Raw genomic sequence first — 7,867 nt, forward strand, 5'->3', positions numbered from 1 at the left:
TTATAATAATTTTAAATATAGTATTTGTAATGAATGAATACAGTAGTAATATATGAGTGAATGGTGCTCAGTCATGTTGTTATTCACAGGACTACTAACTTGGCTGTTGTGCAGTTCCTCACAGCTGGGATCAGTCTCAGTCGCCCCCACTGGTCTGTGTTGTATTTGTCCAGGTCCAACTCTTCCAGAACCTGCTCTGACATCAGGAGCATTGAGGCCAGAGCTGAACACTGGGTCTCAGAGAGTTCCTTCCCTGAGCTGCTCTCTGACTCCAGGTACTGTTGGATCCCCTGACTTACTGACGGGTCGTTCATCTCCATCAGACATTGGAAGATGTTGATGCATCTGTCAGGAGAGGCACGGCGAACATCCATCTTCTTCAGGTTGTTGATGGCTCTCTGGATCTCCTCTGGACTGTTCTTTGTCTGACCCAGCAGACCTCCTAACAGACTCTGGTTGGACTGCAGTGAGAGACCATGAAGGAAGCGGACAAAGAGGTCCAGGTGGCCACTCTCACTCTTCAGGGATTTTTCCATGGCTCTCTCCAGGAAGTCATCCAGGGTAATTTCTTCTTCTCCTCCCAGGAATGTCTTCAGGACCTCAATGTTCTTCTGTGTGAAACAGTGGAACAGGTAGACTGCAGCCAGGAACTCCTGGATGCTCAGGTGAACAAAGCAGTAGACTGTTTTGTGGTAAGAAGTACCATCTACTCTGAAGAATGATGTGCACATGCCTTGTGCACATGCCTTGTTCACATCAAGACCACAGGCTTCCAGGTCTTTCTGGTAGAACAGGATCTGCTCTTCGATCATTTGGTTGAATGCCAACTCGCCCAGCTTCAGAATGAACGGTCCTTCTGCCTTCATGAGCTCCTCTTTTATCTGTTTCGTCGTCTTATCTGATTTACCATACTTCTTCTCCATCTGCTTCGTCAGAACCGTCAGGAATTCACAGTACATCTGAACCAGGGTCTCAGGGAGCTTGTCTTCCATGTTTCTGTGCTGTACAACAAAAGCAAAGATCCAACAGAAGACTGGGATTTCACACATAGTGGAGAGGATCTTTGATTTCTTGATGTGTGAGATGATTAAGCTGGTCATCGAGTTGGCCTTGTTCTCATCATTGAAGATCTTCATGAACCTCTTCTTGAAGTACTCCCTCTTCTGGTCATCTGTGATGAACCCTCTTATTTCTGTCATCCTGTCAACAAGGTCCAGTGGATCAGGGATCTGATCCACTGCTGCAGGCCGTGAGGTGATCCAGATGCGAGCGGAGGGAAGCAGTTCACCCTTGATCAGGTTTACAATCAGCTCCGCGACCGGCAGGGATTCCTCAAGATTCGTGATGATGGAATCTTTCTCGAAATCCAACGGAAACCTGTTTTCATCCAGCCCATCAAACATGAACATGACTTTGCAGGGACATGTTTTGTAGTCGTTTGACTCCTGCACTATTCTGAAGATGTCATTCAGTGCATCTTCCGTAATCCCTCTGGTTTCCTTGACACATTCGTGAAGTAGCTTCGCCAGAGAAAAGCTTTCTCCCTCGTGAAGATTTAACTGGCGGAACGTCAATGGGAACACGAGATGGGGGTCTCGGGGGAATCGGTCCATGGTCCAGTCGTGAATAAATTTGTGTAAGAGGAAGGATTTTCCAATTCCTGCGACCCCAACAGTGAGCACTACTCTTTCATTTATTCCAGAATTATACAATTCCCGGAGTTGGATTGGTTCGTCCAGTCCTGCCCTGTTCATCTCCATCTGTCTGACCTCATGATACCTGTGCATGCTTGTGAAGCTGGTGTTTATGTTGTAGATCGGGACACAGACGTCGTCAAACTTCATCTTGGACTCATTGTCCAATTTTACACATAGCCATGTGTTTTTCATCTTGTTCTTGTAGCCGGTAATGTAACCGCCTGCTATTTTCACCAACATATCTGTAATGAACAAAGCAATTCTTAAACAGCTTCAGGAGAAAGAGATCTGCCAGATCAAGCTCTACAAAACAATATAACATTTACCATTTCAATCTTTCTTTTCGATAACATGTTTTTTAACAATGTTGTTAAACTCTAAGTCTAACTATGGACCTTCTGATTCCCAGAATGCCTCTCTACCCAGTGCTGTGATAAGACACTGTTTCCATGACCATGTTTCTTAGACCTTTCTGCTGTGATAAGACACTTATTGTCAGCTCACCTTCAGCAGAGGCAGATGCAGCTTCTGCTTCGGGTTGTGATGGAAGAGACTGAGTGGACCTGCTGTGGAATGAAGAACATGTTATACTGACTATGAATTCATCTACCGATCCTATAGAAATACTACATGTTATACTGACTATAGAAATACTACATGTTAAGCCCACCACACACCGGCTGCGTTCCCCGCACGTCGTCGCGCGGCGGACACAGCCGCCTCCATTATTTTCAATGAACCTTTTGCACACCGGCTGCGTCCGATGTGCGCTGGCGCGCGGTCACGCCTCGCCTGCCGCGCCGATGCACCGCTGTTCTATTTTCCAGGCGTTGCCGCGCGGCCTCCACCCGGCTATCCGTGGGCATGGCAATGGAATATAGTCAACAAAACTCCCCAGCCGCGTGGTAGCGCGCCGCCTCCTGTTGGTGTTGCCGTGCGGCTATGGCGCGCGGCAATACTGTGCCGTGGCGGTACGCGCGGCGGTCGCAGCCGGTGTGTGGTGGGCTTTATACTGACTATGTATTCATCTACCAATCCTATAGAAATACTACATGTTATACTGACTATGTATTCATCTACCAATGTCGCAATGTTAGCATCACAATGCGTGCTACATGTAACATTAGCATCACAATACGTGCTACATGTAATGTTAGCATCACAATGCGTGCTACATGTAACGTTAGCATCACAATGCGTGCTACATGTAACGTTAGCATCACAATGCGTGCTACATGTAACGTTAGCATCACAATGCGTGCTACATGTAACGTTAGCATCACAATGCGTGCTACATGTAACGTTAGCATCACAATGCGACGTGCTACATGTAACGTTAGCATCACAATGTGTGCTACATGTAACGTTAGCATCACAATGCGTGCTACATGTAACGTTAGCATCACAATGCGTGCTACAGGTAACGTTAGCATCACAATGTGTGCTACATGTAACGTTAGCATCACAATGCATGTTACATTAGCATCACAATGAAAAACTACAACCCTGTCATGATTATGAACATCCTGGCTAAAAATAACACTGCTAGTTTAAAAGGATCTCTGGCTAATAAGACTTAAATACGCCTTAAAGCATTATACTTCTATAACTAACCAGGGATCCTTTTAAGAATCAGGATCAACGTGTGACTGTGGAGCATAGTGAGTGTACATTATCTTGTACTGATGTTAAAATGTACATTGACTTGTATTATCTTACAGAACTTTTACTCACAGATCCTCTAGAAGGAGATTCTCGTGTGTCTCAAGACATTGTTGGAAAATGTCTTTAGACGTGCTGGAGTTCAGGAGCGCATAGAGTTCCCTCATCCTCTCCTCAATGGTGGACTTGGACCTCACTTTATTGTAGTCCTCTGTGGTGATGATCGTCTGCTCAAGGAGCAGATCCAGGATGGGATCCAGCCTGGTCACTCTCTGAATGAGCACTGCCCGGTGTTGGTCAACAAAGTGACCCGCTGAAGATAAGTGGAATGAACATTGGTTGGTAGTTGTTGTTGTTGGTGAAACTGCCAGTATTTCCCTCCACACCAAATGTCTTCTTCCCTCTAAGACCCCCTTTACACGAGAACGATGTTCATAAGAACGGCAGAAAAACGTATCGTTTGCTGGGGTCCGCTTAGATGAGAATGGCGTTTTCAAAACACAACAAAGTGAAACCACCTATCAAAGAGTGGAAGTCTTTGTATTGTGGAGTCGCGCTCGCTCCCCCCGACAAGGTGAGTGTCCCCAAAAGGGAGAGAAAAAGAAAGTTAATACTGTGCGCCTACTAGAGCACGCCTCCAGGGAGGAGCTACCTACTAGAGCACGCCTCCAAGGAGGAGCTACCTACTAGAGCACGCCTCCAAGGAGGAGCTACCTACTAGAGCACTCCTCCAGGGAGGAGCTACCTACTAGAGCACGCCTCCAGGGAGGAGCTACCTACTAGAGCACGCCTCCAGGGAGGAGCTACCTACTAGAGCACGCCTCCAGGGAGGAGCTACCTACTAGAGCACGCCTCCAGGGAGGAGCTACCCACTAGAGCACGCCTCCAGGGAGGAGCTACCTACTAGAGCATGCCTCCAGGGAGGAGCGCACTGACAGCGCTCGGCTGTATATGCTTTTCTGTCCTGAACTAATGGAACTCTCTTTCAGTGACAAGGAGACCGCCAAGGACAAGAATCCCATTCTGCTCATTATTGTGCCCTCCAAGGCTTACAGTACGTTGAGTCTGACCCCTCCCAGGCTTACAGTACGTTGAGTCTGACCCCTCCCAGGCTTACAGTACGTTGAGTCTGACCCCTCCCAGGCTTACAGTACGTTGAGTCTGACCCCTCCCAGGCTTACAGTACGTTGAGTCTGACCCCTCCCAGGCTTACAGTACGTTGAGTCTGACCCCTCCCAGGCTTACAGTACGTTGAGTCTGACTTGCTCCCTGTTTAAGTTTGTTCACTAAACACCCTTGAAACCATCCCATCCTTGTCTTGGTTCTGGTAACAGACGCACGACCGCCTGCCCGCCCCCCCCTGCCTGCCTGCCAGCCAGCCAGCCAGCCAGTCAACCAGCGCGCACCCTCACACACACACACACACACACACACACACACACACACACACACACACACACACACACACACACACAAACACACAGTCACCTCACCTTCAGCTGCTCCTGCTCCTGTAGACGTTGCACTTGACATTGGTGGGTCAGCGGCTGTAGCTCCATGCTGGTCTGATGTCAGAAAAGACAAAAGTCCAAAGTAAGAGCTTGAACAGATCTACAAGCTGTATTTTTCAGAATGGATAAAATTATTATAATTTTTCAATACAGAATGAGATCATATCGACATCGGTAATATCGGTTATCAGCAGGGACGGATTAACTTTAATTTTTGCAGGGCCCCCATAGCGCGCGTGCGTGCAAAATTTTGGTGTTTTTCCGTGTTTTTATCATCTTTTTGACCTAAATTTAACAAAATCAATGGCCAATGAAGGGCCCCAGGAGCCCTTTTCAGGGCGTCAAACCTAGTACCTTACGGTCCAATTTCCCTGAAGGGCCCCTGAGAGCCAAGGGCCCCTGGGCCACGGCCCCACTGGCCCAATGGCTAATTTGTCCCTGGTTATCAGCCATAACAGCAACATTAAATTGGCTATTTTTCCCAAAATGTTTTTTTTTAAGAATTAATTTGGACGTTTTCACTTGTTTAATCCCAAAGGGGATTTATCTTTCTTTGTTTAAAAGGATCCCTGGCCACTTATACTTGCCCTCTATATCTAAAAAATAAAAACACCTTAAATATTTGTATTTCTTTCATAAATAGAGAATCTTTCACTCAATAGGAACTGCTCCTGTCCAAGTTGAGGATGTCATATGACATACTGTATGTCCATGTGTGGTCCAGCCCCAGGGAATGTATGGAATGCACATGCTAATAAAAAAGTATTTAAATATTGCTTTGACGCTCATATTATTCTTAGGAAGTATTAAGTTGTTTTTTTAGCATATGCATTCCATAGGGCTGGACTAGCTCTGGTCCATAGCCTTACTGCTTAAGGCTATGGACCAGAGCTAGGGCTGGACCACACATGGACATATCATCAACCTGCGATGGGAGCAGTCCTTATTGATTGAAAGATTCTCTCTTTATGAAATAAATAAAATGTTGATGGCGTTTTAAAATAAAATAAAAATCATAGAGGGCAAGTATAATGTTTTAAGTCATATTTGTCTTATTAGCCAGGGATCCTTAAGGTTTGGAATTTATCCCAATAGGAAAATTCACATCGAAATTGAGGTTTCAGAGAAAATAATCGAGGTTATTTTTTAGGCAAAATCGTGCAGCCCTAACAGATGGTATTAGTAGTAGTAAATGGAGGCTATAAACACAGTGTACAGATGGTATTAGTAGTAGTAAATGGAGGCTATAAACACAGTGTACAGATGGTATTAGTAGTAGTAAATGGAGGCTATAAACACAGTGTACAGATGGTATTAGTAGTAGTAAATGGAGGCTATAAACACAGTGTACAGGACTGCATTTATTCTCAGAGGCTCTCTCTATGATTGCTGCCAATTAATCCTTCTACTAAACAGTTAGGAATCCTAAGCTAAGTATGTCCTTCTAGAAGTAGTGTTAGTGAACACAACTATAATAAATATCTTTATCTAACTGTGAGGCACGCACGCACGCACGCACGCGCACACACACACACACGCACGCACGCACGCACGCACACACGCACACAACTTACCTCTCAGTTTGGCAGCTCTCTCTCGTCTTGCCTTCTCTTCTAAAGCTGAGATTTGAGACAGTGATTGGTTAGAGTGGAGACATCATCATATTGTGTCCGTCTCCGTGTGTGTGTGTGTGTTACATTAGACATTAAGATAAACTTTTCATGCTTTCAATGAATTATGCAGTCAAACAAAGTAGACGTTACATCCACCTGGCACAACAAATACAATTAACCGCCTTTTCTTTACTTTCTTACCTGGCAGCGCAGCAGAAGGATTCCATTCATTGAGTTGTGGATACGTGTCGAGAATCTCTGGCTCTTTGAGAAGTGTAAGGAACTGAGATGAAGCTCCCTCTCCTCTACTAATCACTGCATCAATAAGTTTAATACAAGCCTTTTCTCGCTGTTCTATATCCATCAGGCTATTATAAATTCTTGTATCAATAATTCCCTCACAATGAGCATGCTGTAGAATGTGGAGATCTGAACGGAGCAACTTGATCAGTTCCATCTTGTTGGCCACCAATATGTCCACAGAGCCCTATAGGATGAGTAGCAGGTAGTATTATTTTCAATATGCAAATTAATTGTATTAATGAACCTTATTTTGAGTTGCTATTTGCCAGTAAACCAACCTGTAGAGGATCTCCGTGAGAGGAAGCCATGGTCTTCTCTGGAGGAGGCACAGCTGTTGAACAAAGAAGAAATGTAACCTTTTCTCATTGGAGGGAGTGTAAGTGCTGTTATTAAAATGTTTACTTTAAAAATAGCTAAAATACAATTCATGGTCATAAGCTCATAAAGCATAATTCATAGTAATTTCATGATGCAATAATAAATATGTGGTTCATAATTGATTTCATATAAGGTTAAAATGTAAAACATGTGATGATAACTTTTTGAGGCAGAAACAAGTTCCCTGTCTGTCATTGCACACAGGTGCTACAAACCTTTGTCTCACTCATTGAGGTGTGGGCTACACGACTCTGGGTGTTTTTTCAAACGCACATTTCTATGTGCGTTTGGGCCTTTCAGCCAGACGCAAACGGCGTTTTCGGCCACTCAAACGGAGGTTTTTGGCAACGGATTCGAAAAGATCCGGATGGTGGAGCTGTGTAGTCATGCGAAATGGAGTTTTTGAGGAAGGATGACGTCACCTCCCTAGTCGCGCATGTTCGTTGTTGCTTTTAACACTGAGCATGCGCATCAGTTCATGGATTGAAAAACGAAGAACTTCCGGGGTGAACGACGCGAGGTTACCATAGAAACGACAACAAACACGATGGCAGCTAGCGCCACCTGCGCGGGCGGATCCACACCATCTAATATAAACAGAAACCCCATTCTGCCAGTTGCCTCGCTAGCCTAGTGGACTACTACGCAGACTAGAAATATATGCTTTGCTTCGCTTCGCTGGTTCGCGCCCCACTGCCGCAAT

This window comes from Protomyctophum parallelum (genome assembly GCF_964188405.1).
Source record: "Protomyctophum parallelum genome assembly, chromosome: 9".
NCBI classification, from domain to species: domain Eukaryota; kingdom Metazoa; phylum Chordata; class Actinopteri; order Myctophiformes; family Myctophidae; genus Protomyctophum; species Protomyctophum parallelum.